Here is a 20,955-nt window from a genome sequence, read left to right on the forward strand (position 1 = left end):
GACATCGGGCCGAGTATTCCCTTTCCTGGAAATGACAAGGAGGGGAGAAAAACTAGAGAAAAACTCACTCTCTTCTCACCACCTGTGCAAGTAAATGCTGAAGAAGTAAGTCCTTTGGCAACTTTCTTGACTTGCCAGCAATTAAAGCCCTTAAGTAGTCAAAGATTGACTGCGTAAGGGCCTCAAAGCACGAACACCTGCCTCTTCAGAGACAAAGATGAGGGATAAAGTGGATGCCTGTGATTGCCATATCATTGCTTTCAACCCCTGGACACAGTCTCTCTCTAAGAACCTCACCACACAGCACAAAGGGAAAAAAAAGAGTTTCATGTTTGCCATTGATCTTCTTTCAAGTTGGTCTCAACAGGTAGCCTTTAGGAACCAAACAATGCCTGGCTTGGATTTGCCAACAGCTTCTGGTGACTCGAATTACTTTTGTGAAGGCACCGGATAGGAAAAGAAACTCGACCAGCTGCCTATCAGCTTAGCGAGTTTTGAGATTTGTAGCTCAGGTTGAGGTTCTGGATGTAGGTTTGCTCGCTGAGCTGGAAGGTTCATTTCCAGATGTTTCGTCACCCTACCAGGTAACATCTTCAGTAAGCCTCCAGGCAAAGCACTGCTGCTGATTCCTGCTTTCTATTTATATGTTTGGGTTTCTTTGGGTTGGTGCTGTCATTTCCTGTGGTGATGTCATTTCTGGTTATTTTTCTCAGGCCACTTGCCATAAAACGACAAGACCCTCTCTCACTAGTATCCTTACATACAGATAAGAAAGGACACCACTTCAACTGGGACAACACATCCATCCTTGGCCAAGCCAAACAGAGACATGCACGAGAATTCCTAGACATATGGCATTCCAACCGGAACTCTATCAACAAACACATCAAAAAGAACAGGAAATGACATCACCAACCCATCAGTTAAGATGTCCTGATGCAAGGAAATCACATTTAGAAGACACAACATGTCTTGTAAAGATACAGTATTAAAGACTGTCTGTGTGGAGTTTGCAAATTCTCCCAATGTCTGCGTGGATTTCCACCAGGTGCTCTGGTTTCGTCCCACAGTTGAAAGATGTGCAGGTCTAATTGATTGACCATGTAAAATTGTCTATAGTGTCCAGAGATGTGTAGACTAGGTGAATCAACCATATTAAATGTGGGGTTACAGGGATGGGGTGCGTCTGGGTGAAATGCTCTTCTGACGGTTGGTTCTAGACTCGATGGCCAAATGGCCTCTATCTACACCATTAGAACTCTATGCTTCTATGAAAGTTCCTCCACAGCTTTTGCCTCTTCTTGCATAGATCAACGTGTGCAGCAAATGCATCATCCTCATGATGCCTGATAATCCTACCGCTTGTGAGTTACTTTGTGTCAGTCTCATGAGCACTGTAAGTGATATATTATATCAATAATTTGATGAGGGACGAATCACAAGAAGACAAGAAGTTGGAGCGGGAAAAGACCAGTCTGCCCATTGAACTTGTACCATCATTTGATGTAATCATGGCTGATCTTTGACTCAATTCCACTTTCCTGTCCTTATCCATATCTACTGGTTTCATGAACGACCAAACATCTATCTATCCCAGTTTTAAATTTATTGAAGCCCTCTGGGGTAGAATTCAATTGATTCATAATTCTGAGTGAAATAATTTCTCCTGTCCCAGTCCAAAATGATTGGCCCCTTATCATGAGTCTGTAGCCCCATGTTTTAGTTCTCTAACCAACAGAAACATGCCTACCCTTTCAAGCCTCTTCAGAGTCTTGTATTTCACAACAAAATTGCCAGACAATATGAACTCAATTTACTCACCTTCTCATTATTGGTCACCCTTTCATTCCAGTAATTCTTTGCTATACCACCATCAAATACAAGTACATTTCTTAAAAATAGAGATCACATTTGCATACATTATTCCAGACATGTACAATCTTGCCAATACTTCTTTATTCCTGATGTTCAAGCCATTTCCAATAAAGACCAACATTATAATTGTCTTTCCAATTGCTTGCTGCACACGCGTACTGACTTTCTGCATTCCTTATACGAATGAGTGCTCACAAGTCTCTTTGAGTATTAACAGGTTTTTCACCTTATTAAAAATATTCTTCCTTTTTATTGTTACAATCAAAATGTACAACTTGCAAGCTTCACTGTATTATAGTTCAACTGCCATGTGGTTGCGCACTCACTTTACTCTTTGCACCCTCTCTGTGTCCTCATCACAGCTTAATTTTCCACCGAGCTTGGTACGATCAGCAGATGAGAAGATTTAGTATCTCCTGGTATACAAAATTGTGCAAGGAATAAGCATGATTTATTATTCTATGAACACTAGAAATAGTTATCATAAAAGGAAAAGTGTAACAATGTGACAATACAAAATTGTTTTTTGTCTGCCTCTGTCTATATATAAATACATTTCGTGATACGTGTGTTACATTTCATGTTCAGCTTAATCTGATATGCACATTTTTGCATTACTTGAAGAAGTTCTTAAAATCCATAGGAAGTTTTCTTTGTAATGATATATCTGTTATTTGGCTGCAGATCCAAATATTTCCCAAAAAGCACGTAGCATTAAATTAATCCAACATTTGGATTAGGGCCAATAAATGACTCTGATTTGTGTTTTATTTCTCATTTGTTTTCATAACACTTTAGTTTGAAGATTTGGCAAGGGCTGTTGTATTGCTGCTCCATTAATGAATACATCAAAATAAAAACACTAACATTTCTTTAGAGTCATAGAGATGTACAGCATGGAAACAGACCCTTTGGTCCAACCTGTCCATGCCGACCAGATATCCCAACCCAATCTAGCTCCACTTGCCAGCACCCGGCCCATATCCCTCCAAACCCTTCCTATTCATATACCCATCCAAATGCCTTTTAAATGTTGCAATTATACCAGCCTCCACCACTTCTTCTGGCAGCTTATTCCATACTCGTACTACCCTCTGTGTGAAAAAGTTGCGCCTTAGGTCTCTTTTCTATCTTTCCCCTCTCACCCTAAACCTATGCCCTCTAGTTCTGGACTCCCGACCCCAGGGAAAAGACTGCCTATTTACCCTATCCATGCCCCTCATAATTTTTTAAACCTCTATAAGGTCATTCCTCAGCCTCCGATGCTCCAGGGAAAACAGTCCCAGCCTGGGGGTAAAGGCCTATCCCCACCCCAACATGTCCATCGAGGCCTGCAGCAAGGCCATGGCTAGTGTGGTCGGCCCACTGGCCATCGTCGCTGCAGCCCGGATGTACGGGAAGGCCGTCTTCTTCCTTAAGACCGAGCAGGCGGTCCACCTGGCCGTGGAGAGGGGGCTCACTGTGGGCGGGACACATTTGCCCGTTGACCCTTTGGAGGTCACGGGCCAGAGAGTTGTGATCTCCAACGACCCACTGTTCATTGCCAGTGAGCTCCTTCTTCCCCACCTCACCACCTTGGGGGAGATCCGGTCTGGTGTCCAACCGCTCCTGCTCGGTCTTAAGGACACTGCCCTCTGGCACGTATACTCCTTCCGACGCCAGGTGTTCATTTGCCTGGCCCGGGAGGAGGTCACCGAGGGCTCCTTTACCCTCCTCCATGAGGGCGCGGCCTACCGTGTCTTGCGGATGGCATGAGATGCCACCTGTGCCACGAGGTGGGGCACATTAGAAAAAACTGCCCCACCCAGAAGGCTGCCCTGCCTACACCAACGGCTGAGGGTGGCGCCGCCACACCCACTCCCCCTCCCCCGAAGTCAACACCACAAGCCCCAGTAGCGGGGGCTAAGCCAGAGGGTTCGGGATTGGTGGCGGACACCAGGGACGAAGCGGAGTCTGTCTCCAGTGACGTTTTCGTGTCCCAGGTGCCCTCCACCGATCTCCCCCCTCATCCCCCTCGAGGAACACCGGGAGTTTGTCGAGGAAACTCGGAGTCGCCGGGATAGAGCCCAACTGGTGCTCGACCGCTGGAGCTCCTTCGAGAGAGTCTACTGGTCGGCTGACGCTGCTCACCAGGCGCCTGGGCTCGACATGAACGAGCGAAAGCGAGTCAGGAACTTCCTGGGGGCACTGCGGGTGAGGGACTTCTGTGCCCCTCCCTCATCCTCCCAGTAAATGGATATAGTTTTTTTTAAATGTACTGGTGGTGGTTGCACGATGCTTCCGATATGAAGACAACTATAGCCAACCTCAACATCAATGGCAGCAGGGAGTCACAGCGCAGATTCCAGACCCTCTCGGTCCTCCGGGACAGGAGGTATGCAGTGTGCTTCCTGCAAGAAACCCACACTATCCCGGGAGACGAAGCCACCTGGCTCCTGGAGTGGCGAGGGGGGGGGGGGTCTACATGAGTCACCTCACCCGCAGATCTGGCGGGGTGGCTATCCTGTTGGCCCCGCATTTTCAGCCAGAGATCTTGGGGGTCAGGGAGCCCGTGCCAGGCCGTTTGCTTCACCTGACGGTTCGGCTGGGGGGCGCGGTGCTTCACTAGGTGAACGTCTATGCTCCCCTGGCCGGGCCGAGGCAAGCGAGCTTCTTCGAAGAAGTGTCCGCTCATCTCGCTTCCATCGACGAGAACCAGTGCGTTGTCCTCGGGGGAGATTTTAACTGCGTCCTCGAGGGCAGGGACCACGGCGGTGCCCGCACTGGCTGCGCGTCGGGGAAGAGGTTGGGGGACTTGATCAAGTGCTTCGAGCTGGTGGACATCTGGCAGAATCTCCAGCCCGACTCCATCGCCTTCACCTTCGGGCGTATGCCTCCTGTTTTCCAAAGGCCTCCACGCGGCAAGTGTCGTGCACAGACCATCACCTGGCGTGGGCGGAACTCCTTCCGTTCGGCGCCAGGCTGGGCTCCGCGTACTGGCACTTTAACAACCTGCTGCTGGAGGACGAGCGGTTCCGGGACTCGTTTCGTCATTTTTGGGCCGGCTGGAGAAGGAAGCAGGGAAGCTTCCCCTCCCTGAGGCTATGGTGGGACGTGGGAAAGGCTCACGTCCGCACTTTCTGTCAGGAGTACGCGAGGGGGTCGACGAAGAGGCGGAAATCCAGGATCAGGGAGTTGGAGAGGGAGATGCTCGACCTGGAGTCACGCCTTGGTCAGCCCGACGTGGACCCGGCCCTGCGCGGGGCGTACGAAGAGAAGAAGGCCGTGCTCTGGGACCTGCAGCTCATCGGGGCTCGGGGCGCGTACGTGAGGTTGCGGATCCAGCTCCTCCTCGCTGGAAAAAAGGCGTGGCACCCAGCAGCTCCTTATGCTGCTGGCCGACGACGGGTCCCTCGTCTCGGATCCAGAGGGTATCAGGGCCCACGTCCGAAACTATTACACGGCTCTGTTCTCTTCAGATCTGTCCAGCGAGGATGCTCGCAGAGTTCTGTGGGAGGACCTGCCGCAGTTCGGCCTGGAGGACGCCGGAAGGCTCGATGCTCCTGTCACCTTGGAGGAGCTGACCGGCGCCCTCGACCGGCTCTCGGGGGGGCAAGTCCCCGGGGCTGGACGGGCTGACTGTGGTGTTCTTCAGGGCGTTCTCGGACATCCTGGGGAGCGACTACGCACAGGTCCTGGGGGAGTATCTAAATGCCGGAGAGCTGCCCCTTTCTTGGCGCAGGGCGGTCATCGTCCTGCTGCCAAAGAAGGGGGACCTTTGTTCTTTCAAGAACTGGCGTCTGGTCTCCCTCCTCAGCACAGACTACAAAATCTTCGCCAGGGTGTTGTCTTCTCGCCTGGCCTCCGTGCTGGCCCACATGATTCACCCGGACCAGTCCTACACGGTCCCGGGCTGGATGATACACGACAACGCCAACTGGTCTGGGACCTGATCCATTTCTGTCAACTGTCTGGTCTGCCGAGCGCCTTCCTGTCTCTCGACCAGGAGAAGGCGTTCGACAGGGTCGATCACGAGTACCTGCTCGGGACTCTGCGGGCATTCGGGTTCGGGACACAGTTCGTCGCCCGGATCCAACTTTTGTACGCCGCCGCAGAGTGTCTGGTTAAAGTTAACGGGTCCCTGATGGCGCCCCTTCGCTTCGGGAGAGGAGTGCGTCAAGGCTGCCCCCTGTCCGGCCAGCTGTATTCCCTGTGCGTGGAGCCTTTCCTGCGCCTCTTGCGGAGGAGGTTGTCGGGGCTGGTTCTGCGCGGCACGGCCACGGGGGTGGTCCTCTCGGCCTACGCCGACGACGTGCTCCTCACTTTCACCGACCCGTCTGACCTGGGGAGGATGCGCGAGTGCCAGGCCGTGTACTCGGCGGCGTCTTCCGCCAGGATCAACTGGGCCAAATGTTCCGGACTACTGGTCGGCCCGTGGCGGGTGGACTCTCTGCCGGAGGAGTTACGGGGTTTCAGCTGGAGTACCACCCATCTCCTCTAACTTGGGTCTACCTCAGCCCGGCTGAGGAATCCTGGCCGGCCAACTGGCAGGAGCTGGAGGCCAAAGTCTCGGCTCGCCTAGGCCGCTGGACAGGACTGTTCCGAGTGCTATCTTACAGGAGTCGAGTGCTGGTCATAAACCAGCTGGTGGCCGCCATGCTGTGGTACCGGCTGGTCACTTTGGTCCCTCCTCCTGGCTTTGTCGCTGACATCCAGAGAACGTTGGTCGATTTCTTCTGGGACAAAAAGATGCACTGGGTCGCTGCGCAGGTTCTGAGTCTCCCTATTGAGGAGGGCGGTCAGTCGCTGGTGTGCGTCCGCACCCAGGTCGCGACGTTCCGCCTTCAGACCTTGCAGCGATACCGTTACGTCGAGCCTCCTCCTAGGTGGTGCGCCCTGGCGACGTATTTTTTTTCCGCCAGGTGCGTAACCTCAACTACGACACGCAGCTCCTGTTCGTCGACCGTGACGGTTTGGAGGTCGCCCTCAAGACGCTGCCTGTCTTTTACCAGGACCTGATCACTGTCTGGAACATGGTCGAATCGTGCCGCGCCTACCCTCCGGCTGGAGTAGCGGCTGTCGTCAGGGAGCCGTTGCTCAGGAATCCGCACCTCCGTACTCGCGGGTTCGAGTGGCTGTCGGAGGGGAGGGCCGTGGCGGCGAGGGTGACCAGGGTCGGGGACGTGCTGGGTGCCGGGGGCCTGGGCTGGACGCTGCCGCAGGACATAGCAGGCAGGGCAGCGGTAGATGTCCGGTGCGTGGCCACCGCCATCCGACGCCTTAAAACGGCGGTGCTCGGACCCGACGTAGTGCACCAGTTGGAGGACGCTCAGGTGTGCGGTGGGATCCCGTCCGCGCTCACCCCAGCCCGGACGGAATTTCACATTGGCCCCAAGGTCCCGTACTTCCCGCGGGAGCCTGTGCCCCACAACCTGAGCCGCCTCAGGAATTTTCATTTTGTCCCTTTTTAAGGATGTAAAAAGGCGGGCCCTGTATCGACTGCTGCTGCACACCGTCCACCTCTTCTCCCTCATCCACCGTCCGGACACGCCTTGGCGTGCCCATTTGCCACCGGACGGTGGGGATCCCCAGTGGAGGGCTCTCTACGCGGGAGTCCTCCCCCTTTCTCTCGGGGATCTGGGGTGGAGGGTGCTGCACGCAGCAGTCCCCTGCAACCGCAGGTTGTGGTGGTTCACGGACTCCCAGCCCAACTGCTTGTTCTGTGGTGCTGTGGAGTCCGTGGACCACGTGTATATTGGGTGTGGGCGTTTGCACTCCCTTTTTGATTTCCTGAAAAACCTCCTCCTCTGCTTTTGGTTGCACTTCAGTCCCACGCTCCTGATCTTTGGGCACCCGGTACGGAGGAGGGAGGGCAGGTCTGAAGACCTCCTCGTGGGTCTGCTCCTGTGCCTGGCCAAACTGGCCATCAACAGGTCCAGGCAGCGGGCCATGGAGGGGTTCGTTAGGGCCGACTGCCTGCCCCTCTTCCGCGGTTACGTTAGGGCCCGGGTGTCCTTGGAGAAGGAGCACGGTGTCCACCAACACCCTGGAGTTGTTCAGGGAGAGGTGGGCGCCGCAGGGAGTGGAGTGCATTATTTTCCCGTCCAACTCTATTTTGATTTAGTCCCTCCCCTCCCCTTCACTGTTTTGATCACACAGCACTGCCCTTTGATGTGAAGGGCACTTCTTGTCACTGGCCACTCGGCTGTTTTCCTTTCTTCCTGGTGGTGGAAATTGAATAAAGATTCGTACACCTTGTGTCTCTCACTATCTCACACCTGCACATGAAAGGAAAAAAAAATTAGAAAATAGGAGTGTCAGAGGTTCTGTTCATTCTGAGAGCTGCTCTGAGGCTGCTGGATCAGTATTATGTACTGTGCACATGTAAATAAAGGGTGACTTGACGGACAGGCTACTGGCCTCTGTGGAGTTAGTTCAGTTCCATATGTCAAGGGCAGAGTTGATAGGAGCAACTACAACACTGAGGTGATGGCAGAGGGTGAATCTTAATTCTTCCAAAAATGTCCTTTGTGTAAAAGTCAGCCACCTATGTTTTCATGAAAAATTTAGCTTCAGAAGCTTATCCTTTATACAAATTCGTTTGGTAATTTCTTATGTTCAAATTGTATGTAACAATGTTTTGATTTTCACTGGTGTTTCTTGAGAACCTTGTAGCTTACATTCATGGAAATTCCTAAAAAAAATCTCAATCAGTTAAAGGGAGTTAAAAGTCGTGGATTACAATTCCCAGCATGTATTGTGCTTTCTTCTGGTAAGATGGGAGCAGAATAAGATGCTCCAGCCGGAGTTCATCTGCTCCGCCCATTCTTTATCCTTTTTTTTCCTTGTTTTCTCCCTCTTTTCCTCCCTTCTCTTGGCTTCAGGCACCTGGCCCTGGCCTCTAACTCCCAGTGTCCAAGGCAAGGTTGGCAGCTGGCAGCCCACAACAGGGAAGCCAGTGACCAGTGTCCCCACACAGGTACACCAGTGACCAGCGACGCCGTGCAGACACACCAACGACGAGTGACGCTGTGTAGGGACACCAGTGACCGGTGATGCTGTGCGAGGATACCAGCGACCAGTGATGCTGTGCAGGGGCACCAGTGATGTTGTTCGGAGACACCAGTGACACTGTGCGGGGACACCAGAGACCAATAACGCTGTGCAGGGGCACCAGTGACGCTGTGCGGGAGTACCAGTGACCAGTGATGTTGTATGGGGGGGTCACCAGTGACGCTGTGCGGGGACACCAGACACCAATGACGCTGTGCAGGGGCACCAGTGACGCTGTGCGGGAGTACCAGTGACCAGTGATGTTGTATGGGAGGGTCACCAGCGACCAGTGATGTCGTATGAGGGGGGTCACCAGTGACGCTGTGCGGGGACACCAGAGACCAGTGACGCTGTGCGGGGTCACCAGGGACCAGTGACGCTGTGCGGGGACACCAGAGACCAATGACGTTGTGCAGGGGCACCAGTGACGCTGTGCGGGGGTGCCAGGGACCGGTGACGCTGTGCGGGGGCGCCAGTGACGTTGTGCGGGGCCGCCAGTGATGCTGTGCAGGGCCGCCAGTGACGCTGTGCGGGGGCGCCAGTGATGTTGTGCGGGCCGCCAGTGACGTTGTGCGGGGCCACCAGTGACGCTGTGCGGGGGTCGCCAGTGACGTTGAGACGCTGTGCGGGGCCGCCAGTGACGCTGTGACGCTGTGCGGGGGCCGCCAGTGACGCTGTGACGCTGTGCGGGGCCGCCAGTGACGCTGTGACACTGTGCGGGGGCCACCAGTGACGTTGTGACGCTGTGCGGGGGCCGCCAGCGACCACTGACGCTGTGGAGGGGCCGCCGGCGACCACTGACGTTGTGCATGGGCCGCCAGTGACCACTGACGTTGTGCTGGGCCACCAATGACGCTGTGCGGGGCCGCCAGTGACGTTGTGACGCTGTGCGGGGCCGCCAGTGACGTTGTGACGCTGTGCCGGGGCCGCCAGCGACCACTGACGTTGTGCGGGGGCTGCCAGTGACGCTGTGCGGGGCCACCATTTACGTTGTGACGTTGAGCGGGGCCGCCAGTGACGCTGTACGGGGCCGCCAGTGACGTTGTGACGCTGTGCGGGGCTGTCAGTGACGTTGTGACGCTGTGCCGGGGCCACCAGCGACCACTAACGTTGTGCGGGGGCTGCCAGTGACGCTGTGCGGGGCCACCATTTACGTTGTGACGTTGAGCGGGGCCGCCAGTGACGCTGTACGGGGCCGCCAGTGACGCTGTGACGCTGTGCTGGGGCCACCTGTGACACTGTGTGGGCCCGCCAGTGACGTTGTGACGCTGTGCGGGGCCGCCAGCGACCACTGACGCTGTGCGGGGGCCGCCAGCGACCACTGACGTTGTGCGGGGGCCGCCAGTGACGCTGTGCGGAGCCGCCAGTGACGTTGTGACGCTGTGCGGGGCCGCCAGTGACGTGTGCGGGGCCGCCAGTGACGCTGTGCAGGCACACCAGTGATGCTGTGTGGGAGTTCCAGTGACCAGTGATGTTGTATGGGGGGGTCACCAGCGACCAGTGATGTTGTATGGGGGGGGGTCACCAGTGACGCTGTGCGGGGACACCAGAGACCAGTGATGCTGTGCGGGGTCACCAGGGACCAGTGATGCTGTGCGGGGTCACCAGGGACCAGTGACGCTGTGCGGGGACACCAGAGACCAATGACGCTGTGCAGGGGCACCAGTGACGCTGTGCGGGGGCGCCAGGAACCGGTGACGCTGTGCGGGGGTGCCAGGGACCAGTGACGCTGTGCGGGGACACCAGTGACGCTGTGCGGGGGCACCAGTGATGTTGTGCGGGGCCACCAGTGACGCTGTGTGGGGCCGCCAGTGACGTTGTGCGGGGGCGCCAATGATGCTGTGCGGGGCCGCCAGTGACGCTGTGCGTGGCCGTCAGTGATGCTGTGCGGGGCCGCCAGTGACGCTGTGCGGGGGCCGCCAGTGACGCTGTGACGCTGTGCGGGGGCTGCCAGTGACGCTGTGACGCTGTGCGGGGGCCGCTACCGACCACTGATGCTGTGCGGGGGCCGCCGGTGACCACTGACGTTGTGCGGGGGCCGCCAGTGACGCTGTGCGGGGCAGCCAGTGACGCTGTGACGCTGTGCTGGGCCACCAGTGACTTTGTGACGCTGTGCAGGGCCGCCAGCGACCACTGACGCTGTGCGGGGCCACCAGTGATGTTGTGCGGGGCCTTTAGTGACGTTGTCCGGGGCCGCCAGTGACGCTGTGAGGGGGCCGCCAGTGACGCTGTGCGGGGGCCGCCAGTGACGCTGTGCGGGGCCGCCAGTGACGTTGTGACGCTGTGCGGGGCCGCCAGCGACCACTGACATTGTGCGGGGGCCGCCAGCGACCACTGACGTTGTGCGGGGCCTTTAGTGACGTTGTCCGGGGCCGCCAGTGACGCTGTGAGGGGGCCGCCAGTGATGCTGTGTGGCGCCGCCAGTGACGTTGTGACGCAGTGCGGGGCCGCCAGTGACGCTGTGTGCGGCCGCCAGTGACGATGTGATGCTGTGTGGGGCCGCCAGCGACCACTGACATTGTGCGGGGGCCGCCAGTGACCACTGACATTGTGCAGGACCGCCAGTGACGCTGTGCAGGGCCGCCAGTGACGCTGTGCGGGGGCCGCCAGCGACCACTGATGTTGTGCGGGGGCCGCCAGCGACACTGTGACGCTGTGCGGGGGCCGCCAGTGATGCTGTGCGGGGCCGCCAGTCACGTGGTGACGCTGGGCGGGGCTGCCAGTGACACTGTGACGCTGTGTGGGGGCCGCCAGTGATGCTGTGCGGGGCCGCCAGTGACACTGTGACGCTGTGCGGGCGCCGCCAGTGATGCTGTGCGGGGCCGCCAGTCACGTTGTGACGCTGTGCGGGGCCGCCAGTGACATTGTGACGCTGTGCGGAGGCCGCAAGTGACCACTGACGCTGTGCGGGGGCTGCCAGTGACGCTGCGCGGGGCTGCCAGTGACGTTGTGACGATGTGCGGGGCCGCCTGTGACGCTGTGCGGGGCCACCAGTGACTTTGTGACGCTGTGCGGGGCCGCCAGCGACCATTGACGCTGTGCGGGGCCGCCAGTGATGTTGTGCGGGGCCTTTAGTGACGTTGTCCGGGGCCGCCAGTGACACTGTGAGGGGGCCGCCAGTGACATTGTGACGCTGTGCGGGGGCCGCCCGTGATGCTGTGGCGCTGTGTGGGGCCGCCAGTGACGCTGTGGTGCTGTGCGGGGCCGCCAGTGATGCTGTGATGCTGTGAGGGGGCCGCCAGTGACGTTGTGACGCTGTGCGGGGGCCGCCAGTGACTTTGTGACGCTAGGCAGGGGCCGCCAGCAACCACTGACGTTGTGCGGGGGCCGCCAGCAACCACTGATGTTGTGCGGACCGCCAGTGACGCTGTGCGGGGCCGCCAGTGACGTTGTGATGCTGTGTGGGGCTGCCAGTGGCGCTGTGACGCTGTGCGGGGGCCGCCAGCGACCACTGACGTTGTGCGGGGGCCGCCAGCGATCACTGATATTGTGCCGGGCCACCAGTGACGCTGTGCGGGGGCCGCCAGTGACACTGTGACGCTGTGCGGGGGCCGCCAGTGGTGCTGTGCAGGTCCGCCAGTGACACTGTGATGCTGTGCGGGCGCCGCCAGTGATGCTGTACGGGGGCCGCCAGTCACGTTGTGACGCTGTGCGGGGGCCGCCAGTGACATTGTGACGCTGTGTGGGGCCGCCAGTGACGTTGTGATGCTCTGTGGGGCCGCCAGTGACGCTGTTACACAGTGCGGGGGCCGCCAGCGACCACTGACATTGTGCCGGGCCGCCAGTGACGCTGTGCGGGGGCCGCAAGTGACCACTGACGCTGTGTGGGGGCCGCCAGTGACGCTGCGCGGGGCCGCCAGTGACGTTGTGACAATGTACCGGGCCGCCTGTGACACTGTGCGGGGACACCAGTGACACTGTGCGGGACCGCCAGTGACGCTGTGACGCAGTGCGGGGCCACCAGTGACTTTGTGACGCTGTGCGGGGCCGCCAGTGATGTTGTGCGGGGCCTTTTGTGACGTTGTCCGGGGCCGCCAGTGACGCTGTGAGGGGGCCGCCAGTGACGTTGTGACGCTGTGCGGGGGCCGCCCGTGACGCTGTGGCGCTGTGCAGGGCCGCCAGTGACGCTGTGACGCTGTGCGGCGCCGCCAGTGACGTTGTGACGCTGTGCGGGGGCCGCAAGTGACCACTGACGCTGTGCGGGGGCCGCCAGCGACCACTGACGTTGTGCGGGGGCCGCCAGTGACGCTGCGCGGGGCCGCCAGTGACGTTGTGACGATGTGCGGGGCCGCCTGTGACGCTGTGCGGGGCCGCCAGTGACGCTGTGACGCTGTGCGGGGCCACCAGTGACTTTGTGACGCTGTGCGGGGCCGCCAGCGACCACTGACGCTGTGCGGGGCCGCCAGTGATGTTGTGCGGGGCCGTTAGTGACGTTGTCCGGGGCTGCCAGTGACGCTGTGAGGGGGCCGCCAGTGACGTTGTGACGCTGTGCGTGGGCCGCCAGTGACGCTGTGGCGCTGTGTGGGGCCGCCAGTGACACTGTGACGCTGTGCGGGGGCCGCCGGCGACCACTGACGTTGTGCGTGGGCCGCCAGTGACATTGTGACGCTGTGCGGGGCCGCCTGTGACGCTGTGCGGGGCCGCCAGTGACGCTGTGACACTGTGCGGGGCCACCAGTGACTTTGTGACGCTGTGCGGGGCCGCCAGTGACGCTGTGACGCTGTGCGGGGCCACCAGTGACTTTGTGACGCTGTGCGGGGCCGCCAGCGACCACTGACGCTGTGCGGGGCCGCCAGTGATGTTATGCGGGGCCGTTAGTGACGTTGTCCGGGGCCGCCAGTGACGCTGTGAGGGGGCCGCCTGTGACGTTGTGACGCTGTGCGTGGGCCGCCGGTGACGCTGTGGCGCTGTGTGGGGCCGCCAGTGACACTGTGACGCTGTGCGGGGGCCGCCGGCGACCACTGACGTTGTGCGTGGGCCGCCAGTGACGTTGTGACGCTGTGCGGGGCCGCCTGTGACGCTGTGCGGGGCCGCCAGTGACGCTGTGACACTGTGCGGGGCCACCAGTGACTTTGTGACGCTGTGCGGGGCCGCCAGCGACCACTGACGCTGTACGGGGCCGCCAGTGATATTGTGCGGGGCCGTTAGTGACGTTGTCCGGGGCCGCCAGTGACGCTGTGACGCTGTGCGGGGGCCGCCAGTGACGCTGTGGGGCTGTGCGGGGCCGCCTGTGACGCTGTGCGGGGCTGCCAGTGACGCTGTGACGCTGTGCGGGGGCCGCCTGTGACGTTGTGACGCTGTGCGGGGGCCGCCAGTGACGCTGTGGCGCTGTGTGGGGCCGCCAGTGACACTGTGACGCTGTGCGGGGGCCGCCAGTGACGTTGTGACGCTGTGCGGCGCCGCCAGTGACGTTGTGACGCTGTGCGGGGGCCGCCGGCGACCACTGACGTTGTGCGTGGGCCGCCAGTGACGTTGTGACGCTGTGCGGGGCCGCCAGTGATGCTGTGTGGGCCCGCCAATGCCGTTGTGACGCTGTGCGGGGGCCGGCAGCGACCACTGACGCTATGCGGGGGCCGCCAGCGACCACTGACGTTGTGCGGGGGCCGCCAGTGACGCTGTGCGGGGCCGCTAGTGACGTTGTGACGCTGTGCGGGGACGCCAGTGACGCTGTGATGCTGTGCGGGGCCTCCAGTGACGTTGTGACGCTGTGCGGGGCCGCCAGTGACGCTGTGACGCTGTGCGGGGGCTGCCAGTGACGTTGTGACGCTGTGCGGGGCCGCCAGTGACGCTGTGACGCTGTGCGGGGGCCGCCAGCGACCACTGACGTTGTGCGGGGGCCGCCAGTGACACTGTGCGGGGCCGCCAGTGACGCTGTGATGCTGTGCGGGAACGCCACAGACGCTGTGACGCTGTGCGAGGCAGCCAGCGACCACTGATGTTGTGCGTGGGGCGCAAGCGACCACTGACGTTGAGCGGGGCCACCAGTGACGCTGTGCGGGGCCGCCTGTGACTCTGCGTGGGGCCGCCAGTGACGCTGTGGCGCTGTGCGGGGCCACCAGTGACGCTGTGACGCTGTGCGGGGGCCGCCAGCGACCACTGACGTTGTGCGTGGGCCGCCAGTGACGTTGTGACGCTGTGCGGGGCCGCCAGTGACGGTGTGCAGGGCCGCCAGTGACGCTGTGCGGGGCCGCCAGTGACGTTGTGACGCTGTGCGGGGCCGCCAGTGACGCTGTGTGGGGCCGCCAGTGACGCTGTGCGGGGCCGCCAGTGATGCTGTGCGGGGCCGCCAGTGACGTTGTGACGCTGTGCGGGGCCGCCAGTGACCGTTGACCCTGTGCAGGAAAGCTGATGACTGTGTATAACTGTAGTGTAACTTGCTTTTCTTCAGTTCTCTATTCTGTAACCAAGTATTGATTGTAGGTACTCTGTACCTAAGATGGTGTCATGTGTTAGTGACATTGTTACACTGTAATCTTGTAACTGAAGAAACTGTAGCTAGGTACCTCGAAGCTAAAATGGTGCTGTGTGTGGTGACATATAAACATTCCATTGTACTCATTTGAGTATATGTGGCAATGAACCTAATTCACTTCAATTCAGTTAAAATATAAGTTTGCCGGCAGGACTGACCATTCCCTGAAAATGCCAAGATTTGTAGTTATAAGCTCTGCCCCTGCACCCCTGTATATCTTCAGAAAATTACATTACAGGTGGTCATAACCGAGGTGTTGACTGGTCTTCTCATCTCTTTGCCAATATTCCTGCCTACATCAACACTACTGAGGCACATTAAGTAGTCATTCATCTCATTTAATGGCCTGCTTTATGTGCAAACTGTCTGCTCTGATTGACCATATACCTAGGGTGACTGGAATTCAACAATCTCTAATTGATTATAAGGTGCTTTGAAATTGCCTGAGGATGTAACAAGAGCTACATTAATACGATTATTTATTTCTTCCTGAGAATATTATCCTTTGGAGGTAAGTAGCCAGATTTTAATTTGTAGAAGATATCAAAATGCTCTGAATGGCAAACTTGTCAACTTTTCCCAGTTGACTTTCCTAACAGCAGATGATAGCTATATTCCAGGAATTGTTGTTTCAATCAAATGAAATGCAATACTTTAAAATGTGGCATTGCTTCATCTTTATATTTTAAAATGACTTCTGAATGGCTACATCAGTTGCATTTCTTGTATCTCAAATGTTATATTAAGCAATGGTGATTTGCATAAACTACAGAAATTCTGCAACAGTATCCTTATTTAAATCTGGAGAGAGCTTCTGTATTGCGTCCATGTTTAAACAAGCATCTGGTCATCTGCCCTAACATCTCTCTGTGTAGCTTAGTGTCAAATTTGTCTTGGAATTTGCTCCTGGGAATCCTTTACTTGATTATAGGGTAAATAGGCTGATTTGAGTAGAACTGTTGTGAACACACAAAGTACTTGTCAGAAAGGTAAAGGACAACAGAGTGCCATCTTAGATAACGTAGCAGTTCCCTGAGAAATATCTTTTGCAACTAGAGTACATCATAGAACATATGTATTTAGTTATTGATCTTCCTTCAGTGGAGAATGAAACCACCATTTGTTTTCCAAGGTTAAATCAAAGATCGCTTACTTCACAGTTTCTGAGCTCATCTCTTACAAGCTACTTTTGAAATCTAATTCCTCTGAAGTAGAGACATCATTTGCACTCCTACATCCCAGCTTTGCAACAATGTGACCATAAACAATACATGGAACTTTCCCAATTCATTTCCCATGGTATTAAACAGCAGAGGTCATGCTCTACATGTAGTGTTCAAATCAAAGAGGGTCAGAAGCGCAAGAGAATTTGGACAACTACATGCAAGTGCTATGTAATGCCATATCTTAAAAATATGCTTGTATCTTTATTATTATGTGATTCTTTTATTTTATATTTTTACTGCTTAAGAAAACAAAGTTGTCCTGGCCAATTTTTAATCCTTCAACCATCATCACTAGAAACAGATTGCCTGGTCATTGTCACATTGCAATGTCCCGTGAAAGGTGCAAGTTCCTTTTAGAAGTATATTAAAGGCACGCTATAAAAACAAATGTCCTTTCTTCTTTCTTTCCGTAGTTTCTCTGGAACATGATTGTTAAATTTTTCTCTCCCTGTCTTTAAAGGTTTCCCAAATCTTTTGACTATAATTCTGCTGAACTCAACTTCAGTTTCTCACTTTTTATAAAATTCCTGCTCAATGTTAAGGTATTTTGTTTCTGCTGTATAATGCGCACATAAGCATTGGTATGTTCTCCTCATGTTAACAAAGTTTTTAATCTTGTTGGTCTCCTCAAATCCATTTTGTCCATGTGGTAATTTTTAAAAAGTAAAACAGCACCATATGATTTGTTGCAAACAGCTTCCGGATTAAGATCATGGCTGATCTATCCATCATCTCAGCTCCTCCTACCTGCATTTCCCCCATAACCCTAATTCCCCGAGCATGCAAAACCCCATCCAGCTGTGTATTGAATATATTTAAGTCTAAGTTACTGATACCAAGTGGGGAAGATGCTCACATGAAATCTTTGGCAGTATAGAGACTTGGTCTTGTTGAGCAGAATATGTTTGTTGCATAGCACTTAACAACTAGTTACATTTCTTTTGTATCACACGGGTATCTCCTGTGAGACCTCAGGCTAGACTTCAGAGTTAGTATTCATTTTGTTTAGCCACATGGAATTTAGCACTTAGAGCCTGAAAAAAACTGGTTAGCTCCTGACAGGAACAGTCCTTTGCATCCCTGTGGGTGGAGCTTGTCTTGTGATTCCAGTTAACCCTTTAGGTACTAACTGACTTATTCAAAGTTAAAAATCACACAACACCAAGTTTGAGTCCAACAAGTTTATTTAAAAGTAAAAGCTTTCAGAGCACAGCTCCTTCATCAGGAAGCTAGTAGGGCAGGATCATAGGACACAGAATTCATAGTAAAAGATTAAAGTGTCAAACAACTGATAAGATGTATCGAACAAACCCTGATTGCTGTTAAGTCTTTAATCGCTTAGAATGGGAATGCAGGTTTTGATTCATTAATATGCAAATCCCAGAACTTCTTTCAAGTCACATTCCCGAGATAACATAAGATTTTATAAAAGGAAGGTGACATCTCAGCTCGGAGAATGCATTAAAGGTGTAATGTTAGAGTCTGTTTGAGTCAGACTGGTTCTATTTCCAAAGTAGGAATTTATGAAGTGTCACATGGACTGACTGCCTATATACTGTGTGCATTTTGAACCTTTAATGTATCCCATCAGTTGTATGACAGTTTGATTTTTTTTTACTGTAAATTGTGTCCTATGATCCTGCCCTACTAGTTACCTGATGGAATAGCAGTGCTCTGAAAGTTTGTACTTCCAAATAAACCTGTTGGACTATAACATGGTGTCATGTGATTTTTAACTTTGTCCATCACAGTCCAACACTGGCGCCTCCACATCATGCCTTATTCAACAGAAAGCGTCTTCTTTAAATCACTGCAAACCAGTGGTACACTCACATCCGCATCTGTAGTGACCTGATGTAACTCAATATATCTCCCTGAAGGATGTTATTTTAATCTGGCAGAATTGAAATTAATTTTGAACTCATACCTTTAGAGCATTATCCTAGGCCTCTGGATGACTAATTCAGAAACATTACCATTTTGGTACCATTCCCCTTGCTCATTTAGAGTCATAGAGCTGTACAGCCTTGAAACAGATCCTTTGATCCAACTCATCCATAATGGCCAGATATCCTAACTTAATCTAGTCCCATTTGCTAGCATTTGGCCCATATCCCTCTAAACCTTCCTATTCATATACCTATCCAGATGCCTTTTAAATGCTGTAATTGTACCTGTCTCCACCACTTCCTCTGGCAGCTCATTCCATACATGCGCCACCCTCTGCATGACAAAAAAGCCCCTTAGGTCCCTTTTAAATCTTTCACCTCTCATCTTAAAACCTATGTCCTCTAGTTTTGGACTCCCCTACCCAAGGAAAAAGATTTTGACTATTCACCCCATCCATGCTCCTCATGATTTTATAAACTTCTGTAATGTCCTCCGTTAGCCTCTGATGCTCCAGGGAGGTGGCTGAGGAAATAGCGGAGGCGTTGGTTGAGATCTTTCAAAAATCACTGGAGTCAGGGAAAGTCCCGGATGATTGGAAGATCGCTGTTGTAACCCCCTTGTTCAAGAAAGGATCAAGGCAAAAGATGGAAAATTATAGGCCAATCAGCCTAACCTCGGTTGTTGGTAAAATTCTAGAATCCATCATTAAGGATGAGCTTAAATTCTTGGAAGAGCAGGGTCGGATTAGAACAAGTCAACATGGATTTAGTAAGGGGAGGTCGTGCCTGACAAACCTGTTGGAGTTCTTTGAAGAGGTGACAAGTAGGTTAGACCAGGGAAACCCAGTGGATGTCATCTACCTAGACTTCCAAAAGGCCTTTGATAAGGTGCCACACGGGAGGCTGCTGAGCAAGGTGAGGGCCCATGGTGTTCGAGGTGAGCTACTGGTATGGATTGAGGATTGGCTGTCTGACAGAAGGCAGAGAGTTGGGATAAAAGGTTCTTTTTCAGATTGGCAACCGGTGATAAGCGGTGTCCCGCAGAGTTCAGTGTTGGGGCTGCAGTTGTTCACATTATATATTAATGATCTGGATGAAGGGACTGGGGGCATTCTAGCGAAGTTTGCAGATGATACAAAGTTAGGTGGACAGGCAGGTAGTACTAAGGAAGTGGGGAGGCTGCAGAAGGATCTAGACAGTTTGGGAGAGTGGTCCAGGAAATGGCTGATGGAATTTAATGTGAGCAAATGCGAGGTCTTGCACTTTGGAAAAAAGAATACAAGCATGGACTACTTTCTAAACAGTGAGAAAATTCGTAAAGCCAAAGTACAGAGGGATCTGGGTGTGCTAGTTGAGGATTCTCTAAAGGTAAACATGCAGGTTGAGTCCATGATTAAGAAAGCGAATGCAATGTTGTCAATTATCTCAAAACGGTTGGAATATAAAAGCACTGTTGTGCTACTGAGACTTTATAAAGCTCTGGTTAGGCCCCATTTGGAGTACTGTGTCCAGTTTTGGTCCCCACACCTCAGGAGATTAGGACCCGTGGACACAGCCTTAGAATTAGAGGGGGTAAATTCAGAACAGAAATGCGGAGACATTTCTTCAGCCAGAGAGTGGTAGGCCTGTGGAATTCATTGCCACAGAGTGCAGTGGAGACTAGGGATGCTAAATGTCTTCAAGGCAGAAAGTGATAAATTCTTGATGTCACAAGGAATTAAGGGCTATGGGGAGAATGCGGGTAAGTGGAGTTGAAATGCCCATCAGCCATGATTGAATGGCGGAGTGGACTCGATGGGCCGAATGGCCTTACTTCCGCTCCTATGTCTTATGGTCTTAAAAGCCCCAGCCTATTCAGCTTCTCCTTATGCATCAAACCCTCCAAAGCTAGCAACATTTTTGTAAATCTTTTGTGAATCCTTTCAAGTTTTACAACATCGTTCCTGTAGGAGGGAGACCAGAATTGAATGTGGTATTTCAAAAGTGGCCTAACCAATGTCCTGTACAGCTGCACTATGACCTCCCAACTCCCGTACTCAATAAAGGCAAGCACACCAAATGCTGCCTTCACTATCTTGTTTACCTGTGACTCCACTTTCAAGGAATATGAACCTGCATTCCAAGGTCACTTGTTAGGCAACACTTAATGTTTTAAAAAGTATATGTTGTTGACAAATAAATAATTCTGCCTCTCCCAAAGGATTAACTGGTAGCAGTGAGGTAGAGTGTGCTAAGTCACAATGCCTTAGGTATCATCAGTAGAATATAAAAGATGAATGGAGTCTTGCCTGCTGGCTGTGTGCTTTATTTCAGAAAGCCTGTGGCATTAGTGCCAATCAGGCACTTAGCTTGTAGCAATTGGGTTTCCTCAGGATCAAGAACCCTTGGGCAAAAGTCCCATCCACTGACCTGCTGGCCAAACATAGATTGGTTGCTACATCATTCAACAGCAGCACCACTG

At 54.3% G+C, this 20,955-nt stretch overlaps 1 long non-coding RNA gene across 1 annotated transcript in view; it reads left to right on the top strand.

Annotated features, from left to right (window-relative positions):
• Positions 1–2,616, top strand: part of LOC122563529 (uncharacterized) — a 41,785-nt gene extending 39,169 nt beyond the window's left edge. The window contains exon 4 of the long non-coding RNA XR_006315626.2: positions 714–2,616. This is a non-coding gene — a long non-coding RNA (uncharacterized LOC122563529). The remainder of the gene's footprint in view (positions 1–713) is intronic.
• The last annotated feature ends 18,339 nt before the right edge of the window (positions 2,617–20,955 follow it).

This window comes from Chiloscyllium plagiosum, unplaced genomic scaffold, assembly GCF_037043375.1.
Source record: "Chiloscyllium plagiosum isolate Xiang-an unplaced genomic scaffold, Cpla_swu_hap1 HiC_scaffold_30, whole genome shotgun sequence".
Classification (NCBI taxonomy): domain Eukaryota; kingdom Metazoa; phylum Chordata; class Chondrichthyes; order Orectolobiformes; family Hemiscylliidae; genus Chiloscyllium; species Chiloscyllium plagiosum.